General features: G+C 43.7%; 1 long non-coding RNA gene across 1 annotated transcript; it reads left to right on the plus strand.

Annotated features, from left to right (window-relative positions):
* Positions 1-608: 608 nt before the first annotated feature.
* LOC120023891 lies at positions 609-4,662 on the plus strand. Its single transcript, XR_005472794.1, has 4 exons — positions 609-720; positions 835-943; positions 1,087-1,146; positions 4,586-4,662. It is a non-coding gene; the product is annotated as an uncharacterized LOC120023891 (long non-coding RNA).
* Positions 4,663-24,809: the final 20,147 nt, after the last annotated feature.

The raw sequence follows: 24,809 nt of genomic DNA on the forward strand, positions 1-24,809 counted from the left end.
TGTTGAGCAAATTCATTTAGCCAGACCTCATGAAAGAAGCAAAGACCCCTCAAAAACTTCTTGATGTCGAGGTGAGCCAGTCATCCAATCACATCAACTCCTCACAGGTCGACTTGGGTTTTGTTACTTGAAGAATTGTGAGAGACTTGGCTGCAGGGAAGAAAATTGGACAAACATTGATGGACATCAAAATTGCTTGCAAGAAGTGTATTCTCACAACTGTTAACAAACTCATTGAGAAATCTCCATTGAAGTACATTCTGGTCTCGCATCTTTCTTTCTTGGATCCAAGGGAAATGGTAGGCACAAATGGAAAGATGCTGTGTACAGCAAAATTGAAGACCCTGACCTACCTTGTAAATGGTCTTTTGTTTTTGTAGTTAGGATTAGCTAACCAGATTACATGAAATGTCACTTTCCATCTGTTTTAGATTAGTGAAAAGGAATCCTGCTTTAAAAATTCCTAGTATGATCCTTATACGTTTTATCTTATGTAGCTAAGTTGGTTAATAACCATGTCATAATATATGGACAAACAGGACAGTGAGTGTAGATGCGTGAGTGGTATTCTTTTCATGGTGTCTGTGACCACTCTCTTTTCATTGTCTCACCAGGTAAATTCCTGCCAATAAACTGTTGGGCCCCAAGTATGATGCCAATGTGCCAGAAGATAACAGGTTTCATCCAAGCATGCTCTCCCAATATTTAAAGCGTCTCAAGGTATGTCTTCCATGATGTTGACATGTGTTTACTAGTCTTTTGTCTCTGGGAAATGTAAATCAGTGCTCTATTCACCACAGTAGTCTGTCAACATGTGTTTTGTGTATTCTCTAGGTTAAAATGGGTTTGCTTGTTGATCTAACAAACACTACCGGCTTCTACAGTATGACCGCAACGAGATCGAGAACGAGGGTGTTAAATATGTGAAGCTTCAGTGCAAAGGGTACGTATGAGTGACCTGTTTCAAACTCGAGATTAATTCTCCATGTTTACAAATACAAATGCCACTAGTTGAAAATAATATAAATTGTTGATTGATGTGATGTGTTCGTTCCTGGTTTAACTATGGAGAGTGTCCTTCAACAGAGACTACTGAGATGTTCATCAGACTGTGAGCACTTCATGGAGAAGACTACCACTGAATTGGTAGGTAAGGAATGCAATGCATGCAAGTTTTTTTTTTTTTTTTACTGGAGCTGTATATTTCCTTATCTTTGTTCTTGTCTGGTGTATTGTTCATACATGTTGTGGATACATTTTGTTTAGTTTTGATAGCAGTCAAGGGGTAAAATACAGTCACATTTGAACTTGGTGATACATTATCCCAAGGTATATTCAACATTCTCTTTGGGGTGTTGTATTGTAGCATATTTTCCTGACAACTCAGTGGGTGTGGCGTTTGGCCAGAGCGATGTGGATGGTTAGCCATGTCTTTCAATGGAAACCGTTTACAGTTTTTGAACTAAACTGGAGCAAACTGAACAAATCAGGTAGCGACCTACCTGAATTTGTTCAATAGAAACTCGTTTTCGTTGAAAAACCTATTCCGTTTGGAGTAAACGGTTTCTGTTACAAATGGTTTTGCAACAGAATCAGTGTAATGAATACACCCCAGGCAAGTAGCAAACAGTAACTACAAAATAGATTATCAAAGTAAGAGGTACAGGTTTGTCCACTAGGGGGAGCAAGAATATAATTAAACCGTTCTAATCTTTTTAGTTCCAACCAGACACCCTCCCTTCCTAATATTCCATCAGCTATTTCTGATAAGATGCATTTTGTTTGTAAATACTATAAAACGGGTTTGCTAAATATTAAGTCAAAGTAATCGCATCGCAACAGGCTTTCTTGTAGAATTATAACCAAGTGTGTTGGTTGGTGGTCTGCTCTGCACATAATATAAAACACATATCTGACTGAAATTGGTACTAATCAGATGCCAGGATATTAATAAACAAATTGGATGGGAATCTGAAATGTGTAACGGCTTTTGCAGGTGCCATGTTTAGTATAGCTCACCATATGTGTGTATGCAATCACTTTGTAGCTCAGCATGTGACCTGTCTGAGTATACCTCAGAAGCCCAGGGTTTGGAAAGGCCCAACTGGACCCCTGCTGCTTAGAGGCTTGAAGGCAGATAAACCAATTTCAAAACATTGCAGTCATGAATGATAAATGCATAACCTCTCCTGTTGTGCTTTTTTGTATGTCCTTGAGCATCTAGTGGGAGATGGTAAAGTGTGCAGAGGGAAATTAATATTTCTCAGGTTGGAATATATGAATGTCATTATAAAGATGTCCTCCTGTTGGCCACCCGTTGTTCTTTATCTGTTGTCTCTCTGGTATTAATGCAGATGTTGAAATTAGACAGCGGGGCCCTGTGAATGTAACCCTCCTACAATCCCCCCCATCATCATTACTGGAGATGTCATCTCCATCTGTGCTGCCAGACAGACATCTTGTCCTGTCTGACGGACAGGGTGTTACAGCAGTCAAGTTGAGGTCAATCAGTGGAAACGTGCACCCAATGGAGATTACCATGCATTGACTATTCAGACTGTATCAGAGGGGGAGAGAAATATTCTTATCCTGATTACTACGATAAGTCCAGATTGACTTTCTATGACCTTACTTTCAGAGATTTTGTCAGATCTCATAGTGGCTGGTCTACCCAGTGAGTTCTCATTTTATACCACTCTCCAATTATTCCTATCTAAAGTTAAATAGAAACGTCTGAATACCAATGACCAACTGCATCATGGCCGAGGGAGATGCTTCAGACTGACGAGGCATGGAGTCTAAAATCCAAAGAGAATTTCTCCCCAAACCACCCCTGAATGCTGATAGAGGCTCTGCCATGAACATTTTTGGAGTGAAGATTTAGTTTGCCCCATTATCCTTCCCTGCCTTGAAGATCAAAGCAAACATGAACCGATTCCCTGTGTGCCCTGGCATTTTCTTTCCTCTCCCATAGCGTTAGATTGCGTCTGCCGTCCGTATCAATTAAGCGACTCGGTGCAGGAGTGCTAGTCTAGGATCAGGCTCTCCGTGTCCATTTATTATAATCAAAAAAGCAAAACTGTTCTTAAATCATCACTCCTACTCTGAGATGCTTTAAGAATCCATCCCCGGAGTATGTAGCATAACCTCCAGTTGGCTGATGAACTGGTTTTTAACATGAGGCTCCCACCTAGAGAAGTACCAGCACACAGTTAAGCTGGGTGTACACCACTAATTTGGCCCGACTTAACTGTCCAGTACAAGTTTAAGATGGGAGACAATCCCCATGTCGTTGCTTACTCGGTGTGCATCCGTTTTAATGTTACGCCTCAATCACTCCGACAGCTTCACTGTCAAAATGGTACGCAGCATCATCTGGATATGTGTGCAAATAAAGTTTCTGCTGCCATTTCTGTAAAGACGTCTACGCATACAGTTTGATGCATACGTTCGATAAATCCATCATATGCACCACACAGAACGCACTGCCTCTGCAACGCAATGCTGCAAGGCAAACGCAGCTTTCCAGTAAATGAATGTACTTTTGGTGTACCAAAATGCAATGATGCTATCTGTGTAATCGAGGCGTTAGCGTCAGACTCAATCTGAGTGCTACCGATCCCATCATTGAGCAGTTCCAGACATCCCAATATTTTCAAACATGTTTGATTTTATTGACACATTATCTGCAATACTCTTGTAGTGTGAGATGTGCAACTTCAAGTTGAGAGCGGTGATCAGCAATAGCCAATGAGAGCTCGTCAAAGAAGCCAGTGATATTAAGTTGTTTTGCATCACCCAGAATGTGTAGACTCGAGCAGGAGGCATGACTACTACTAGTATGCGTTTGTACATGCCTTTTAACCAAAGCGTCAAATCGTTACAGCTCTGAAGTTCACAAGCAATGTTATTCAATTCAAAATGTTGGCTATAACATTTCAACTCAATGGCAAGCATGAATGTCTGACTGAACATTTGAAGCTGCTTTGAACCACAGCTCGTTCTAGCTACGTTAACAGTCTAATCACATTGTTTTTGCGAGACAGAGTGGTGGAATGGAGATTCCTCATGACCAAGTGAAGAATGGTGTAGTTTGTGACACCTCGTCTGTGCCAGATCGTTTAGTGTGGCACCACTACGTTGGCAAGACAAACTACAGGAAAGACAGTCGTTTAATGTGAGAGGCTCAGCGAGGTTAAGCTTTTGAAAGTCGTGTAGTGAACACCCGGCATAAGGGCTCTCTCAGGAGGATTCAGTGGGCGTTATGCGTAGCCAGGCCACCACCACCTCCTCTCTTCACAGATAGGACTATTGATTTTGCAAGAGAGAGATGGTTGGAAAATGACAGGGTTATTGGACTGTCTCATTTGCGTTTCATGGAATATCACATGTAAAAAGGGCTTGATAAATACATCAGCAGATATCACAAAGTGCTTGTACAGAAAGTCAGCCTAAAACAGCAAGCAATGCAGATGTAGAAGCACAATTGCAAGTACACACACACACACACAATTGTAGTAGTAGGGACAGATGGGCACTTTGCTTGATTGACTTAAGCAGTGTCTCTCTTTTTGTTCTCCCACAGGTGTCCACTGCACGCACGGCTTCAATCGGACAGGCTTTCTGATCTGTGCATACCTGGTGGAGAAGATGGATTGGAGGTAAGGCCTAGCCATCCCAATCAAGCAGCACCACAGGGAACTGTGTTTGTTACGCTCTGTCTGGCTGTCTGCCAGCCAGCCAGCCAAATCACTTAATGGATTCCAATATTGACCACACAACCAACACAATTCCCAGAGTGGTTTGTTTTGTGTCACTCCTCTGTGTTCAGGATGTACTTCTCTTGTCCCCTGAGGGGGTGTAGCCATGTTGCAGTGGAAGCAGACTTATGACGTCAGCATACTTCAGCTGGCGCCTAGCTGAACTCGGCTATCCGACTTGAACGAAAGTCCCTTAAAAGACTTTGCTTGCATAACGAGAAAAATAGTACTGTTTGTCCATCTTGTGAAGCCGTAGCCAGTATAAACTTCTTCACAATACTCCGTATTAACATAAGAAATCTGTCATTAATTTTTTATTTTTTTTTCAGAGGAGATCTTAATCGCGCAATTCTACATCTAAGATGTTTGGTTTAGTATTTTTCAATTAACATTTTTTGCATGAAAACGAGTCTCTCGTTGAATGACTACAAAGACTTCGTTGAAGGGTCCCTACTATTGGCCAATCACCGATGAAGGGGCGTAGAATTCGGTTTATGCACAAACTCTTTTGGCTGGGAAGCATGCGGACTCCTTTAGCCTTGTAGTTTATTGGATTGGGTTCTATTTCAACTATGCCTGCCCAAACCATGTGATATGCCCCAATACAAAACCATTCCCTTCATTGACAACTCTGCAATTATGGCCTCTGGGTTATTTTTTTGTGATTTTAAAGTTATTATTTTAGGCCAGAACAGAAAATGGCAAACCAATATACATTATACACATGGATTTATGTTAAGTCATGTGGGCCAAATTGTAGCCAGTGATTTGGGTTTCTTGATCTGAAAACAAGGCTCCCTAAATTTTATTAGCATATCAAATGCGCGATGCGGGCTGGCAGCATTCGGGATCATTGCTATCATTCTGCGAAGCATACAAAGCCCTCCCTTGCCCTCCTTTCGGCAAATCTGACCACGACTCCATTTTGTTGCTCCCAGCCTATAGACAGAAATTTAAACAGGAAACGCCCGTGCTCAGGTCTGTTCAACGCTGGTCCGACCAATCGGATTCCACGCTTCAAGAATGCTTCAATCACGTGAACTGGGATATGTTCCGGATAGCCTCAGACAACAACGTTGATGTATACGCTGATTCGGTGAGCGAGTTTATTAGCAAGTGGATCGGTGATGTTGTACCCACGGTGACTATTAAAACCTTCCCCAACCAGAAACCGTGGATTGATGGCAAAACTGAAAGCGCAAACCACTACTTTTAATCAGGGCAAGATGACCGGAAACATGACCAAATACAAACTGTAGCTATTTCTTCTGCAAGGCGATCAAACAAGCTAAGCGTCAGTACAGAGACGTAACTCAATGGCTCAGACACAAGACGTATGTGGCAGGGCCTGCAGTCAATCACGGATTACAAAATGAAAACCAGCCCCGTCGTGGACACCGACGTTTTGCTCCCAGACAAATTAAACAACTTCTTTGCTTGCTTTGAGGACAATACAGTGCCACTGACACGGCCCGCTACCAGAACCTGCGGGCTTTCCTTCACCGCGGCCAACGTGAGTAAAACATTTAAACGTGTTAACCCTCGCAAGGCTGCCAGCCCAGACGGCATCCCTAGCCGCATCCTCAGAGCATGCACAGACCAGCTGGCTGGTGTGTTTATGGACAATCAATCTCTATCCCAGTCTGCTGTTCCCACATGCTTCAAGAGGGCCACCATTGTTCCTGTTCCCAAGAAAGCTAAGGTAACTGAGCTAAACGACTATCGCCCCGTAGCACTCACTTCCGTCATCAAGAAGTGCTTTGAGACTAGTTACTGATCATATCACCTCCACCCTAGACCCACTCCAATTTGCTTACTGCCCCAATAGGTCCACAGACGACGCAATCACACTGCCCTAACCCATCTGGACAAGAGGAATACCTATGTAAGAATGCTGTTCATCGATTACAGCTCAGCATTTAACACCATAGTACCCTCCAAACTCGTCATCAAGCTTGAGACCCTGGTTCTCGACCCTGCCATGTGCAACTGGGTCCTGGACTTTCTGACGGGCCGCCCCCAGGTGGTGAGGGTAGGAAACAACATCTCCACCCTGCTGATCCTCAACACTGGGGCCCGTCAGGACACAAGGGTGTGTCCTCAGCCCTCTCCTGTACTCTCTGTTCACCCATGACTGCTTGGCCGTGCACGCCTCCAACTCAATCATCAAGTTTGCAGACGACACTACAGTGGTAGGCTTGATTACCAACAACGACGAGACAGCCTACAGGGAGGAGGTGAGGGCCCTCGGAGTGTGGTGTCAGGAAAGTAACCTCGCACTCAACGTCAACAAAACAAAGGAGATGATGGACTTCAGGAAACAGCAGAGGGAGCACCCCCCTAGCCACATCGACGGGACAGTTGTGGAGAAGGTGGGAAGTTAAGTTCCTCGGCGTACACATCACGGACAAACTGAAATGGTCCACCCACACAGACAGCGTAGTGAAGAAGGCGCAACAGCGCCTCTTCAACCTCAAGAGGCTGAAGAAATTTGGCTTGTCACCGAAAACACTCAAACTTCCGTGCACCTTTCATCCAAGCTACTCAATACTGCCCCTGCAGCCATAAGAAGTTAATTAAACCTATGTAAAGTATGTTTTGTTTTCTGAATTTTTATGAGTATTTCTGTATTTGAATTTGGCGCCCAGCAGTTTCACTGGCTGTTGAAGAGGTGGGACGCTAACGTCTCACGTACCCATTACAGATGCACAATCGAGAGCATCCTGTCGGGCTGTATCAATTCCTGTTACGGCAACTGCTCCGTCCACAACCGTAAGGCTCTCCAGAGGGTAGTGAGGTCAGCACTTACAGTTGACCGGGGCAGCTCTAACAGGGCAAACATTTGACGACCTGACTTGTTGGAAAGGTGGCATCCTATGACGGTGCCACTTTAAAAGTCACTGAGATTTTAAGGCCATTCTACTGCCAAAACAATTAATCAAATTCACATCAAAATTTCAATATTGACATGTGCAATAATATCCATATCACAGAAGCATGCAATATTTTGAACCGCCCCTCAGCTGCGTGTAACATCTGTTTTTAGTATAATCTGTTTGTCATCTCGCTCTTTTGTAGCTGCTTCCCACACACAAAGTCCCTGTCACTCTAGCAGCGCACTTCCTCCTCATGGTTAGATTCACTCTAAAGGCATCCGCATGCTTCAGTTCGGCTTGCGGCTCGCACACTCCCTTAAAAGACATTCACTTGAGAAACAAGACACCGTATTCAGTATACACTTCCTCAAAATAGTCAGAATTAATCTAAGATAACTCAAGAAATCCGTCATTAATTTTGACATTTTTGCAGAGATCTTTATTACATCTAAGATGTTTGGTGCAGTATTTCTCAATGAAGAAATGTGCATTAAAATGAGTTGTCTCATTGAATGACAACGGACTTGATTGAAGAATCCCTATTGTTGACCAATCACCGATGAAGGGGCGTAGACTTCGACTTGCCTCTAGGAAACAATTAGGGTTCCTGAACAGCCGGGGGGAAAAAAACACTCGCCGAAGTCCAAAATTAACAAAAACGTCACAAAGTCGTCATAATAAACTCAATAAAAAAATAAACGTCCTTTCGCTGTCAACTGCGTTTTATTTTCAGCAGACTTAACATGTATACATATCAGATTCAACAACTGAGACAAACTGAACAAGTTCCAACGACGTGATGAACAGAAATTGAATGTGTCCCTGAACAAAGGGGGGGGGAGGTCAAAAGTAACAGTCAGTATCTGGTGTGGCCACCAGCTGCATTAAGTACTGCAGTGCATCTCCTCATGGACTGCACCAGATTTTCCAGTTCTTGCTGTGAGATGTTTGTTACCCCATTCTTCCACCAAGGCACCTGCAAGTTCGTGGACATTTCTGGGGGTCGGGGTGGCCCTAGCCCTCACCTGCCATTCCAACAGGTCCCAGACATGCTCAATGGGATTGAGATCCGGGCTCTTCGCTGGCCATGGCAGAACACTGACATTCCTGTCTTGCAGGAAATCACGCACCGAACGAGCAGTATGGTTGATGCCATTGTCATGCTGGAGGGTCATGTCAGGATGAGCCAGCAGGTAGGTTACCACATGAGAGAGGAGGTTGTCTTCCCTGTAACGCACAGCGTTGAGATTGCCTGCAATGATAACAAGCTCAGTTCGATGATGCTGTGACACACTGCCCCAGCCCATGACGGACTCTCCCGCTCCAGAGAACAGGCCTCGGTGTAACACTCATTCCTTCGGCGATAAACGCATATCCGACCATCACCCCTGGTGAGACAAAACTGCGACTCGTCAGTGAAGAGCACTTTTTGCCAGTTCTGTCTGGTTCAGCGACGGTGGGCTTGTGCCCATAGGCGACGTTATTGCCGGTGATGTCTGGTGAGGACCTACCTTACAACAGGCTTACAAGCCCATGCTGAGCATGCCTGAGGCACATTCACGCAGATGAGGGACCCTGGGCATCTTTCTTTTGGTGTTTTTCAGTCAGTAGAAAGGCCTCTTTAGTGTCCTAAGTTTTCATAACTGACCTTAATTGCCTACCGTCTGTAAGCTGTTCGTGTCTTAACGACGTTCCACAGGTGGGATGTTCATTAACTGTTTATGGTTCATTGAACAAGCAGTGTTTAAACCCTTTACAATGAAGATCTTGGAAGTTATTTGGATTTTTACGAATTATCTTTGAAAGACATGGTCCTGTAAAAGGGACGTTTCTTTGTTGACCGACTTCTGCTTAAAATGTTGCTTTGCAAATTTGCGTCTGAAATCATGGGCCTTTGATCTAGCTTCTCAAACTGCGTCACAAATAGTTCACTAAATGGAGTGCAATCTTGGACCGGAGCACATACGGCTCTGGTCGGAAGTAGTGCACTATATAGGGTGCCATTTGGGACGTAGCTTCAGTCTCAAGCCCACTGATAGCACAACACCATGGAATGATGGCATTAGATAACATGTTTCCTTATTTATTTTATATAAAAAAATGTGCGGGGATTTTTTTTTTTTTTTGTAGTTTATCTAGCAAAACCTACCCCAAATGTAATTTCTGGGTCGTTTCCCAAGCAGTCGGGAGGGGGCATTTTTAGTAGGAGGCTGTGAATGCCCCCACCAACTCAGTGGCCTTGTGGTGGGTTGTGAGTTCGATCCCTGGCAGAGTCGCACCAAAGAATGTAAAAATGGGACTGTGTCTGCTTGACACTCAGCATTAGGAGATAGATTAGCAGTAAGGACCTGCGATAGACTAGAGTCCAGAAGGTGTACTTGTACATCAAGCTGCATCACGCTACAGAAATGTTCCTATGAGCCGCTCCGGCTCGTGCAGGGCTACTTACTGTGAATGCCCCCTAAAGTCCCAACCTGTTGTGTCATGTTCTCACTCACACCTGTTAACTGCCACATAGACAGAAGTTAGACTTTTCTATAAAAGCTGAGAGCCAACTCTGTTTGTTGGGCATTTAACTCTGAACTATTTGAGTGATTGTTGATTGCTCTATTTTTGCAAATCTTATAATAAAGTTGTTTGAAGAATCTACAGTCTCTCTTTTTAAAATGTCCATGACAGCTGACAGAGCTTGAGGATCTGCAGAGAGAAATAGGAGAAACTCCCCAAATATAGGTGTGCCAAGCTTGTAGCGTCATACCCAAGAAGACCCCAGGCTGTAATCGCTGCCAAAGGTGCTTCAACAAAGTACTGAGTAAATGGGCAGAATTCTTTTGTAAATGTGATATTTCACTTATTTTTTATAAATTGCAAAAATGTCTTAACCTGTTTTTGCTTTGTCATTATGGGGTTTTGTGGGAAGATTGAACATTTTTAAAATAAATTTTAGAATAAGGCTGTAACACAATGTGTTAAAAGTGAAGGGGTCTGAATACGTTCCGAATGCACTGTATACCTTCTGGTAGCACTGTGTGTGTGACCCACTCTTATATAGGTTGGCATTTATTGTCATGAGTCTTGCCCTGGAGGCAGCGCTGTCACTAGCTGGCACAGCCACAAAGTCATACGATCTTTAAACCTAACCTTAACCACAAGGCTAACCCTAATGCCTAACCTTAAATGAAGACCAAAAAGCAAATGTTTTTTGTTTTCATGATTTTTTGACGATATAGCCAATTTTAACTTTGCAGCTGGCCCATCTAGCAGAAATCACCACGTTCTGCCTCCAGGGCAAGATCCATGACAATAAATGTCTTAATGAATTTGTTTATTTCAGAGCGTTGTGCTGTTAAGATTAGGCTTGCACATTTTGGGGAATATTCAGAGGTGGAAACTTTCCATGGGAATTAACGGAAATTTAATACAATGTAAATGTAGATGTTTTTTTTTTTTTGCATTGGATATGCTTACCATATCATATGGAGACTGAAACAAACTTTACTGAATGATCCCCAATGAGCCATCGCATCTCCCAAAAATGTTTTCAACATACATCTATCTGTAAAATGATAGTCCAGAAACTAAAGCTTTGTTTGTCTTCATCTCAGGCTTCCATGTCTTCTCCCTGGACCTTCTCAATGTCCACCTCTTGAACATCAGACTCTGAGGCCTCATCTTCACTGTCACTTTCCAACCTTGTTGAGGATGGCTCGTTGTCAGGCTCAAAAAGCCTCGCATTTGCCCGGATGGCCACCAATTTTTCATCCCTTGTATTGGTCAGCCTGTTGCGTGCTTTGGTGTGTGTTCCCAAACAAGGACCAGTTGCGCTCTGAGGCGGCTGATGTTGGCGGGATATGGAGGATGATGGAGGCAACAGGGGAAAGAGCTTCAGATCCACAAAGTCCCTGATGAGATATGTTGGCACGACTGCCATATTGCATCTCCATCCCAAAGCCCTTGCTTGGAAGTGTACTTCGTCAGACTGCCAAGAACCTTGCCCTCATCCAGGCCAAGGTGGCGAGACACGGTAGTGATGGCACCATAGGCCTTGTTGATCTCTGCACCAGACAGGATGCTCTTGCCAGCATACTGCACTTAGGGACCAACATGTACGCTGTGGTGTGTATGGGCTTCAGGCAGAAGTCTTCACGATTTTTGATGTTTCAGAACTGCAGTTTCCTCTGCTTGGAGCAACAATGAAGTGGGCAGGACAGTACGGATTTCTTCTCTAACATCTGCAAGCAAGGTCTGAACTGATTGTCTCCCTCAATCCGTGCAATGGCTACTGCTATAGGTTTTACGCTGCTTACCACTCTCTCCCAAAATACATAATCCAGGAGGATCCTCTTGATGGGGCTATCCATATCAGCAGACTGATGTGGCCATTTCTTGGAGTACTCCTTCCCCTCCAAGAGACTGTCAAACATGACAACACCACTCCAACGGGTGTTGCTGGGCAGCTTCAATGTGGTGCTCTTATTCTTCTCACTGCTTGGTGAAGTAGATTGCTATAACTTGATGACCCTTCACATACCTAATAATTTCCTTGGCTCTCTTGTAGAGTGTATCCATTGTTTCAGTGCAATGATGTTCTTGAGGAACAGATTCTATGCATGAGGAGCACAGCCAGTCGGTGTGACGTTTTGGGTAGGATTCCTCCACTTTAGACCAAGCAGCCTTCATTTTCGCAGCATTGTCTGTCACCAGTGCAAATAACTTCTGTGGTCCAAGGTCATTGACTGCCTTCAGCTCATCTGCAATTTTGAGACCGGTGTGTCTGTTGTCCCTTGTGTCTGCTCTTGTAGAATACTGGTTGAGGGGTGGAGATGATGTAGTTAATTATTCCTTGCCCACGAACATTCGACCACCCATCAGAAATGATTGCAAGTCTGCTTTCTCTATGATTTGCTTGACCTTAATTTGAACTCTGTTGAACTCTGCATCCAGCAAATGAGTAGATAAAGCATGTTTGGTTGGAGGGGTGTATGCTGGGCGAAGAACATGCAGAACTCTCTTCCAATACACATTGCCTGTGCGCATCAGAGGTGAACCAGTTGCATACACAGCTCGAGCAAGACATTCATCAGCATCTCTGACTACGTTCCTTCATTGAGTCAAAAAAAACTTCTGATTTCAGGCATCCATAAGCTGTTGCTATCGATAAGGTGTCTGATTCATCATGTTCACCTCGAATAGAAGTAGAGGGACTTTTGTCAAAGGTTGCTTGTTATGAGTGCTGAGGGAACTTTATGCACTTTGCCAGATTATTCTGCATCTTTATTGCATTCTTCATATATGATTTGGCACAGTATTTGCAAATGTACACAGCTTTTCCTTCTACATTAGCTGCAGTGAAATGTCTCCACACATCAGATAGTGCCCGTGGCATTTTCCTGTAGAAATTAAACAAAAAAATACAATTCCATGTACAGATAAATAGTTAAGCAGTTAGATTAAACAACTCCTTTGTGAGATATGTTTCAAAATGAAACGTGTATGGAAACAGGTGAATTAACACTCAGTTAGCAGGCTCAAACCCACATGGTAGAAAAAACTAACTAGCAGATTGCTAACAAGTTAGAAATTATTTAAACACTTTGCTGTAATCATGTATGTCATATAAAATATATTCACCCCACCCAGTATTGTCATCAAAACTTACCAGAAAGCATGTAGTCCTTGGCTCAGACAGTTATGGTAGTGTGGGCTCAATAGCATCTCATGAGTGTGCAAGATCTTGAGAATCAGCTGCGCGTGATGGAATAATGCATTGTGCATGCAGAGTTGCAATGCCATTGAATTGGGGATGGTTTAACCAACATATGCCACACGACCTAGAATTGCCTTGTGTGACCCACAAAAAAGGTTCACTGTTATAAGCTAACTTTTTTTTATTTAAATGAATTTAAGCAAAATTGCTTAAATTCCAGGGCTTAACTTCCCATGGGAAATTTACCGGAGAGTTTCCGACCCTTTGGAACCGTAGTTAAGAGACACCAGGGCAGAACACAGCCTGTTATTTCTCCAGTAAAATGGCTGTTCTGCTAGACATATGGAGTAATTGTGTTGTTTCAGCTCTAAAGTGGCATAAGAGAAGACTATCACTTCAAAGTTTATTACGTTTTCTGAATTTCCAGTCCCTTATGCTCTAAGCAGTTGATTAAAACATATTTTATTGTGTATGTGCCAGGTTTCTGCCAGATGTGACGCTTGGCATTCAGGCCAAAGAGTTCAATCTCGGTTTCATCAGACAAGAGAATCTTGTCCACATGGTCTGAGTCCTTTAGGTTACTTTTGGCTTCTGTCTGGACACCCAACCATTAACCTCTCTTGGGTTGGGGGCAGTATTTTCACGTCCAGATGAAAAGCGTGCCCAAAGTAAACTGCCTGTTACTCAGGCCCAGAAGCTAGGATATGCATTTAATTGGTCGATTAGGATAGAAAACACTAACGTTTCTAAAACTGTTACAATTATTTCTGTGACTATAACAGAACTGATATGGCAGGCAACCCCGAGGACAAGCCATCCCATTTTATTTTTATTTTTTTCAGCCTACCACTGTTTTTAATGGCTGTCACTTTTATTATACGGCGAAATCCTCCCAGATTGCAGTTCCTAGGGCTTCCACTAGATGTCAACAATCTTTTGAAAGAGTTTCATGCTGGTTTTTGGAAAAATTAGCCAGAAATTTTAGTTTTTCTAGGTGGCTCCCATTTTGGCTGTAGTGTTTCCAAGCGCGTGAAAGGGCTCGTTCTTTGGTATTTTCTCCGGTAAAGACACGATTCTCCGTCTTAAATTTTATCGTTTATTTACGTATTACGGTACCTAAGGTTTGATTATAAACATTGTTTGACTTGTTTGGAAAAGTTTATTAGTAATGTTTGGGTTTCATTTTGGTGAAGGGAAACTGGGTGAATTATTGACTGAAGCACGCCAGCTAAACTGAGTTTTTATGGATATAAAGAAGGACATTATCGAACAAAAGGACCATTTGTGATGTATCCGGGACCTTTTGGAGTGCCAACAAAAGAAGATCATCAAAGGTAAGGCATTTATTATATCGCTATTTCTGACTTTCGTGGCGCACCTGCCTGGTTGAAATATGTTTTTCATGATTTTGTATGCGGGGCGCTTTCCTCAGATAATCGCATGGTGTGCTTTCGCCGTAAAGCCTTTTTGAAATCTGACACAGTGGCTGGATTAACAAGAAGTTAAGCTTTATTTTTTATGTATTACACTTGTGATTTTATGAAAGTTAAATATTTATAATTCTGTAGTTTGAATTTTGCGCTCTGCAATTTCACCGGATGTTGGCCAGGTGGAACGCTACCGTCCCACCTGCCCATAAGAAGTTAAAGGCCTGATTGATGGAGTGCTGCAGAGATGCTTGTCCTTCTGGAAGGTTCTCCCATCTCCACAAAGGAACTCTGCTCTGTCAGTGACCAATGGGTTCTTGGTCACCTCCCTGACCAAGGTCCTTCTCCCCCGATTGCTCAGTTTGGCAGGGCGGCCAGCTCAAGGAATAGTTTTAGTGGTTCCAAACTTCTTCCATGTAAGGATGATGGCTACCACTGTGTTCTTGGGGACCTTCAATGCTGCAGAATTGTTTTTAGTACCCTTCCCCTCGGAGCTCTACGGACAATTTCTTTGAACCTCATGGCTTGGTTTTTGCTCTGACATGCACTGTCAACTGTGGGACCTTATATAGACAGGTGTGTGCCTTTCCAAATGATGTCCAATTTAATTGAATTTATCACAGGTGGACTCCAATCAAATTGTAGAAACATCTCAAGGATGATCAATGGAAACAGGATGCACCTGAGCTCAATTTCGAATCTCATAGCAAAGTGTCTGAATACTTATGGAAATGTTTTTTTTTAAATGTATACATTTGCAAAAAATGATGGTGTATTGTGTGTAGATTGAGGTTTTTATTTATTTAATGCATTTTAGGATGTCTGTCTATAACGTAACAAAATGTGAAAAGTCAAGGGGTCTAAATTTCCCGACTGCACTGTATAGTCTTGCATGATGTCTACTTTGAAGCTAATTCACATTTTTGAATCTGAGACTGAAGAGCTGAATATATTGATTAAAGTCCGCTTGTCCTAGAGAGATTCAAAACATCATGCCGTGGTAAGCCTACACGAAACACAGCCCTTATTTTAAGTGTTTGTATAATTCCCTATGGGAAAAATGAATAGAACCGTTTCCCTGTTTTGACCGCTAGGTTTTACAGGTATTATGACACCTCCACTGTGGGGCTCTATACAGCTGTGCTTCACCTGAAGTCTTGAACGTGAACTAAAGCGTTCAGTGGATTTAGCTGTTTTCTATCTCTAAGGGCAGCTAGGCTCCTTGTCTCCCTGGTATTTAGCTTCCATTCCTCACTGAGAATAGGCAGGCATGTTGGGGTGAGCAGCACATGCCTCCTATGGCAATATCTGACTGCGCACAGCACTGAGATCCCTGGCTTCATTTCTAGTTCATCTTCCAGGCCTATTAGTCAGGACTGTTAGTATTCAGCTAACATTGATCCCCTACACTGCCCCCCTGGCTTTGAATCGTTTTCGATTAGCCCTGCGCACTTGAATGGCAGCGCTGCTCGGGTTGTGTGGAGATTGATGGCTGCAGTTGCAGAGTGTCAGGCCCGAGGCAGCTAGAAGAGTAGCCATGGGCTGTGGTCATCTCCCACGTCATCCTCACCCATTTAGAATGGAGCAGACAGACGCAGACAATCTTTTCAATCACTTCTCCTGCCATGGAGGCTAGCTTCCTGTCCAGGGGGTGTACTTGTACATCAAACTGCCCTACTTATTATTAACCTGGAGGCTAAGGTTGTAGGCATGAAGTTTTTAGTATTCTGGCTGTCTACATCGAAACACTTTCTCTCGCTACGCTGGTGAATATTTCATGAAGCAAGGCAGTCAGTTTGAGAAATGTTACTTATCACTGCTTTAATTTCCTGAAGGAAGGAGGGTGGCGAGCGGTCAAAGTGGAGACCTGGCATCTCCAAGAAGTGACTGTCTATTTGGCTCTCTTCAGCTACCAACTCTTGGTCAATTTCACTGATGGGGTCCTTAGCGCTCTGGGTATTTTCTAGGAACAGCCCTAGACGCTCCCAATTATACAAGTCAGAAGAATTAGGCCCACCCATTTCATTTAGGGCAATTCCCTCAGCCGGTACAGAAAGGGGGTCTTCCTTTATTATTTTCACTACAGCAATGGCTGATAACAGGCCGTTCTTAGAGCAGATTGATGTTTTCCAGAGCCAGGGTGGGTTTCCATCAAACAACTTGCCTGTGTCCCAAATGGCACAATATTCCCTACATAGTGCACTACATTTGACCAGAGCTCAGAGCTCCTCCAACCACTTCTTACAGCATTCCTCCATCTTTAATGCATCTCCAATCACTTTATTGTACAGGAGATGAAACAAGCCAGCTCAATGGCTTTTTGCATATCTTTTTCCCCTGGCCTGCACTACAAAGTGCGTTATAAATGAGCCCTTGTGGGTTGAAGCCATGGTAAATGCTCTCATTGATGCCCTTTTTATAAATATAAATCGGGAGTGAGTTGTGCTTGTGCATTCATGCACGACTGAGTAGCAGCATCATGAGGGGCCAGTCGTAGTTTCCCAGTTGGAAGGGAAGCAAAATAAGGAATGGAAGGGAAATGGATGCAAGACATTGAATATATGCAAGTCAGTCAGTCAAACTGATGTTGATTTATTTGTTGTTGGATCTATTGCTGGAGGAGATTGAGCCCTTCACACCAGATGAGATGTCTTATCACACGATGCGTAGTACAGCTCTATCAGTACACCAACAACAGGGCTTGGTTCTTCTTTTGTTGGTGGAGATGTAAAATAGTGCCCATTTTTTGAAAGCTCACAGTGGTAATAGCACAATGTGTTCAGGGCCATTCATGTGGCTAGCAGATGTACAACCTCCATTTGTGGCAAGGTTTTGAAGGTCGTCCAAGTTTCTTGCGCAGAGATTTCGAGATCCTCTGTCCAACCTTCGTCACTCAAACTCTCCTGTGGGATTTTCTTATGCACATGTGCAAAAGGGATTTATTTAGGCATAACAGTCAAGAGTTAAATCAACATCCGTTGATGGAAAATTATCTGGCGAGTTTAAGGACAAATTATAATTTCTCTTGCGACATAGAAATTCCTTTCTCTCAATTTATTGATGGAAAACCACATTTTTAGCATTATATTGTTACATTGATGTTCATTAAGTCGCTTGATAATGTTATGGAAAAAGGGTTTATTGGATAAATGTGGCAACTCCTCTCTTGCTGCGGCAAAAAATAAATGTCGTTTTCAGACCTTGTGGGTGGGTTTTGACATTTTATCTGGACAGTTTTGTTCGACTGGCAACAGGGATAATAAGTGTTCACATTTCTGAAATATGAGCATTCAATGCTAGAAGCAATTAAGAGCTGTGAAATTGTCATGCCTTGGTGATGAGATTTATAGGAATTTCAAGGATTCTGGCGCATTTATTTCTGGAAGGGAGACTTGCTGATTGATTGCCGTTGTGCAGTTTGATCTTAATTCATCCTTGCGGATTATGCTGAGAATTCCTGATGCTTATCGTTTTAACTGCTGGATTGGGAGTCTTCAATTGGCAATGTGTCTGCACTCAAGGTGGTCCGGCAAGATTGGCTCTGCACATATTCCCATGGGTTTTCTGGGTAGTCAACAGTAAACACACGCACACTGTCAGTCCAAAGTAAGCATGACTTGTTGTTTTTTTCTCCATCTCTTATTGAAGTGACTCACACAAAGAACCTCTCGTTTATTCCACATCTCTCCAGCCACTCACCCTAGTCACCTCAGTGAGCATAAGAAATTCATTTTCTAGCATTGTTTCAATTTTTGCTGCTTACAAATATTTCAACAGTGTGCACTCCACTCACACTTCAATCTGAAGAAGTGATACAATTAGTCCTCTCTGGACTGAAGGGAGTTGGTGGTTCGATCTGTGTGAGTCTGCTGCTTCCCTCCATGGAGAGAGAAAGAGCTGGCTGCTAATCATTGGGGTGGCTGAGGTGAATAGGAGGGCTGAGGGGTTAGGAGGAGGACTGAGTAGTTATACGTCCCAAATGGCACTATTCCTACGGGCCCTGGTCAGAAGTTGTGCACTATAAATGGAATGGGTCCATTTGGGTTAAGGAGGAAGAGCGACACTGGTCCCTGGGCCTCTAGAGCAGTGGTTCTCAATCCTGGTCCTGGGGACCCAAAGGGTGCGCATTTTTTTTTTTTTTGCCCTAGCTCTACACACCTGATTCAAATAAACTCATCAGGCTTTGATTTCAATCAGGTGTGTAGTGCTAGGGCAAAAACAAAAATGTGCACCCCAGGACCAGGATTGAGAACCACTGCGCTAGACACTCCCTTATCTCAGGGCAAGAGCTTAATTTCTCATTTATCCTCCCTCCTCCTCCTCTCACCCCCTTCCCTTGTGTAGCCTAGTTGCAGTCATTTTCTCAAAAGGAGTAATCAATAGGACTGATGGTGTAAGAAGTGTTAGATTAGATTGTATCTCCTGGCTATTAAAGGAGACCGAGACACAGGCTGTTGATCTAATATTGCCAGTTATTATGTTCTCTCTCTGTGTTGATCTGTCAGATGATTTTCTGGAGATTTTATTGCACAGAAGTCAGTCCACACAGCCCAAACCCAGATCAATATACAGTACGAGTCCTTATATTAAAAATCAACATTTCTGTTGAATTTGATCTAACGTTACAACACTCTTAGAGGCTGTTGCCCAATACTGAAACTGTTTTGTGGATTGTAAATCCATTATGTGTACTGAAATACCATACTATGTGTTCGTCAGAGGTCATGGCTCTCTTCTACCTATTCAGTATTACTAGTTTATGTTGAGTATGTCACTGGTTCTGAGAGTGTAAAGAGGAACTCGGCACAAGTGTCATGTACAATATGGCAACGCTTGATCATACACCTCCCAATTATTTATGTAAAATAACCTTTCTCACTGGTGTCAAATAGGAGAAATAGGCCCACACTCCTCTACCACTGGGGGTATTAGGGTTGTTTTGAGTGGCAGCCTTGCCCTGTCCTTCCTGCCAGTGGACTCTGCTGCTCACTAATGATGTGCAAAGCTGCTGGATCTGATCTGAGGGTCCCTGAGGGGGGTGGAGCTGCTGTCACTCAGGCCTCTGGGCACCACTGCTAGGAGCCAACACAATGGCCTCTGTGCATCATTAGGATCAAAGCACTGGGGGACAGGGCTGGTAGATGAGGGGAAATCAGAATCTTACAGAACTGCATTGGAGGGGGGTGGAGAACAGCAGGTGGAGAGGGATTTCTGCCAGTATGAATAAAAGGGTATTTTGAATTGTAGTAGGGCCTACATTTTCGGGAGCCATTATATTTTGGCACCGGGTTAACAGCGTCATTATGATGCCTTGAAAGGGAGCGAGAGTGGGAGGGGAAATGTGGCTTAGGATCCTTGACTGATGAGGAAGGGCCCCTCAGAGTTAGGCTGCAGTGACTGCTTCTCCAGACTCACTACATAAGGCACTTGAGAGCAGAGACATGGCTAATTGGTCAATTAGATGACAGGGGGACCACTAGCCTTCTGCAATAACTGTTGTCTTCTCAGTGGGTGACACATCTGTCCACTTTCCTTCCAAAATATAATGACACTCGTCTTTTGTTGTTCTTCTAGGATCATCAGCCCAATTTTAGGAAGGAGATGGGAGTGGTGTGGTTTGAAATTGTCCTACTGCAGGAGCGGAGATATTGCCTCGTCTCCTCAAACTTCATGTTTGCTGAAGCCATTGTATGCAAGGCCAGGCAGTGCTGCATTGTAATCGAATGGATCATTTTCAATTCACCCTTGTCACATCAGCAGTTTGTCTACAAGCTCTCTGAAACACATTCAATACAGTCATTGTGAGCTTGGAAACCATTCTCAATGTACAATGGAAGTTTTTCAGAACAAATCATCTATCATTAATTAAATATCCTCCCATCTGCTTCACTTTCCTGCCAATCACTTCCTCAAATCAGAGCAAGTCATATTTTATTTGTCGCATACACATTTTATTTTTATTTAACTAGGCAAGTCAGTTAAGAACAAATTCTAAGTTACAATGATGGCCTACCAAAAGGCCTCCTGCGGGGGCTGGGATTAAAAATAAAACAATATATACATTTAGGACAAAACGCACATCACAACAAGAGACAACACTACATGAAGAGAGAACGAAGACAACAACATAGCAAGGCAGCAACGCATTGTAGCAACACATCATAACAACATGGTAGCAACACAACATGGTAGCAGCACAAAACATGGTACAAACATTATTGGGCACAGACAACAGCACAAAGGGCAAGAAGGTAGAGACAACAATATGCATCACACAAAGCAGCAAAGCAACTGTCAGTAAGAGTGTTCATGATTGAGTCTTTAAATGAAGAGATTGAGAAAACTGTCCAGTTTCAGTGATTGATGCAGCTCGTTCCAGTCGCTAGCTGCAGCGAACTGAAAAGAGTTGCGACCCAGGGATGTGTGTGCTTTGGGGACCTTTAACAAAACGTGACTGGCAGAACGGGTGTTGTATGTGGAGGATGAGGGCTGCGGTAGATATCTCAAAGGGGGGATTGAGGCCTTAGAGGGTTTTATAAATAAGCATCAATCAGTGGGTCTTGCGACGGGTATACAGAGATGACCAGTTTACAGAGGAGTATAGAGTGCAGTGATGTGTCCTATAAGGAGCATTGGTGGCAAATCTGATGGCTGAATGGTAAAGAACATCTTGCCGCTCAAGAGCACCCTTACCTGCCGATCTATAAATTACCTCTCCGGAATCTAGCATGGGTAGGATGGTCATCTGAATCAGGGTTAGTTTGGCAGCTGGGGTGAAAGAGGAGCCATTACGATAGAGGAAACCAAGTCTCGATTTAACTTTAGCCTGCAGCTAAAATTAGCTATATGATATATGCTGAGAGAAGGACAGTGTACCGTCTAGCCATACTCCCAAGTTCTTGTATGAGGTGACTACCTCAAGCTCTAAACCCTCAGTGGTAGGAATCACACTGGTGGGGAGAGGGACATTCTTCTTACCAAACCACATTACCTTTATTTTGGAAGTGTTCAGAACAAGGTTAAGGGTAGAGAAAGCTTGTTGGACACTAAGAAAGCTTTGTTGTAGAGCATTTAACACAAAATCCAGGGAGGGGCCAGCTGTGTATAAGACTGTATCATCCGCATATAAATGAACAAGAGAGATTCCTACTACCTGAGCTATGTTGATTTAAATTGAGAAGAGTGTGGGGCCTAGGATTGAGCCTTGGGGTACTCTCTTGGTGACAGGCAGTGGCTGAGACAGCAGATTTTCTGACTTTATACACTGCACTCTTTGAGAGTGGTAGTTAGCAAACCAGGCCAAAGACCCCTCAGACACCAATACTCCTCAGCCGGCCTACAAGAATGGATTGGTCTACCGTATCAAAAGCTTTGGCCAAGTCAATAAAAATAGCAGCCCAATATTGCTTAGAATTAAGGGCAATGGTGACATCATTGAGGATATTTAAGGTTGCAGTGATGGGGGTACCTGTACCAGACAGAGGGAGACAGGCCAGGGCAAAAGGTGAACAGATCGCCAGGTGGAATCCAAGCCGCAGTGCAGCAGGCAACGGCAGTAGGTGTCGCACCAACTTGGGAGAAGCTTTTATTTCTGGAGGCAGATTTCTTTGAACAGCAGGAGGGGGGCTTCAAAGGGCGCTTCAAAGACTCCTGCCACTTGTTGGGCCAAAGGCCTCAACACCTTTTACTTCACACCTCAGTGCTACTTGAAGTTGTATCTGGTCTGTCATTGCAAGCCTGGCAGCTCAGTTCCAGGTTGGATGGTGTCCTCAGGTCTCTGCTGATTGTTTCCTAGAGCACCCTCCGTATAGCTTGGAAAAAGGAAACCTTGGTAGCTGTAATCTCTCCGGTTAATTTTGGTCAAAATTGGGTTGTAGGTTTGGAGTTTTGATTTGACAGATATTTAGCAGATGTTATTGCGGGTTTAGCGAAATGCTTGTCTTCCTAACTCCAACATTGCAGTAATATCTAACAAACAACACTACACACATCTAAAAAGTAAAAGAATGGAATTAAGAAATAATAGGACGAGCAATGTCTAAATCCAGATTATAAATAGGTGTGTGTGTGTGTGTGTGTAGTGGTATTTATGGGCAGTATGTGGATAGAATATATAGTATATCTGAAGAATACGTGGATAGAATGGTATATGTATAGCAATAGTTAAATAGGATTGCATTGACTAGAATACACTATATACATATGAAGTGGGTCAAATAATATGTAAAAAGTATCTGGGCTTAATGACTGCAGCTTTTTCCTCCATCTCCTCTTCTGATCAGTGGTAGTGGAGAACAGCAGAGCTAGGACACGTCCCAAATGGCATCCTATTCCCTATGTAGTGCACTATATAGGGAAAATGGTGCCATTTGGGATACAGCCCTAGAGAACAATCTCACCTCCTTGATCCCCTCCAGTGGAGGAGAGGTATGAAGGACTAGTACAGCTTCAAGGGGCCAGGTCCACCTTGAACCGTTTCAATATAAAAGTGACGATGAGACTATACGTCAGTGCCTGGACCCACAGTGTTTTAAAAGCCCTCCATTAAGCTAGAGACGGTCAGCTTTTTTGTTGATTGTGTGGATGAGAAGGGCTATAGCCTACACTCTACTCAAAGCTGAGGGCCTTGTAGTAATCATGTGCACATGGCATCCACAGGCACTGTTCAACAGCGTACTGCTGTTCAGAACCTACATACAATGCCGAAGCCATTGCCTTTATTTTGTCAGTGAGTCTTTCAGATTTGACATCATGGAATTATACCTGATGAGCACCTGCATGAAATTGAATTAGACCTGAAGTGAATTGTTGAAAATGGGAATGAAGGGTAGAATAAAATGACTAGATTAGAGGATGACTGAACATGATCATGATTAATGTGTGTCTGTGTGTAAGAGTTTTAAAGAGAGCACTGCTAATGGGACACCAGGGATGCTGTTGTCCAGACTCCTGAGTCTTTGTCAGAGTAGCAGCAGAGCATGTGCAGGAAGTCAGTGGTTCTTCCAGAACAGAGCCTATAGGAGCAGAAGACCCCAAGGCAAGGCAGATGTGGCCCACCACTCCTCAGTCACAGGGATGAGGAGCTCAACGGAGCTCCTCTCTATGGAGCTCCTCTCTATGGACTAGTATAGCTCCAGCAGACCTTTCACTGGAAGATTATATGCCTCTTACTTTAACGCCACGCTGTTGTATCTCATAATTGGGGCCAGGAGTTTTTCATGGCCCTGCTCATAATCCTGTAGCAGGTCAGAAGTGGAGGTGTCGTATCCAGCTCTTTGGAGGACTTGGTTGGCTATGAGAGTGCATGCCCATCTTTCATTGACTGAGAGACTCTCTCATGAGTTCTGGGCCTGTCTCATATTGTCTGCATTCCAAATGCACCCTTTCCCCTATTTAGTAGTTTAGGGAATAGGGTGCCATTTGGGACAGAACCTTTTGTATTCCACACAACTCAGGGACCTGGATGCCTTCCAGAGCTCTCTGAACCAGCTGGTATAGATGGCAAATTAATTAGGTCTAATCCATATATGATTTAAGGCTTTTTTTTGTTCTTACTGCTGCTCACACTAGAAAATGCAGTAAAGTTGGCAGTGATCTGCCATCCATCTCTGTCACCAGTCCCCTCTGAGGAGCTGTACATCTGTCACCAGTCCCCTCTGGGGAGCTGTACATCTGTCACCAGTCCCCTCTGGGGAGCTGTACATCTGTCACCAGTCCCCTCTCCTCTGCGGAGCTGTACATCTCTGTCACCAGTCCCCTCACCTCTGCGGAGCTGTACATCTCTGTCACCAGTCCCCTCACCTCTGGGGAGCTGTACATCTCTGTCACCAGTCCCCTCACCTCTGGGGAGCTGTACATCTCTGTCACCAGTCCCCTCTCCTCTGGGGAGCTGTCCATCTCTGTCACCAGTCCCCTCTCCTCTGGGGAGCTGTACATCTGTCACCAGTCCCCTCTCCTCTGGGGAGCTGTACATCTCTGTCACCAGTCCCCTCTCCTCTGGGGAGCTGTCCATCTCTGTCACCAGTCCCCTCTCCTCTGG

The sequence above is a fragment of the Salvelinus namaycush genome, chromosome 29 (assembly GCF_016432855.1).
Source record: "Salvelinus namaycush isolate Seneca chromosome 29, SaNama_1.0, whole genome shotgun sequence".
In the NCBI taxonomy this organism is placed as follows: Eukaryota; Metazoa; Chordata; class Actinopteri; order Salmoniformes; family Salmonidae; genus Salvelinus; species Salvelinus namaycush.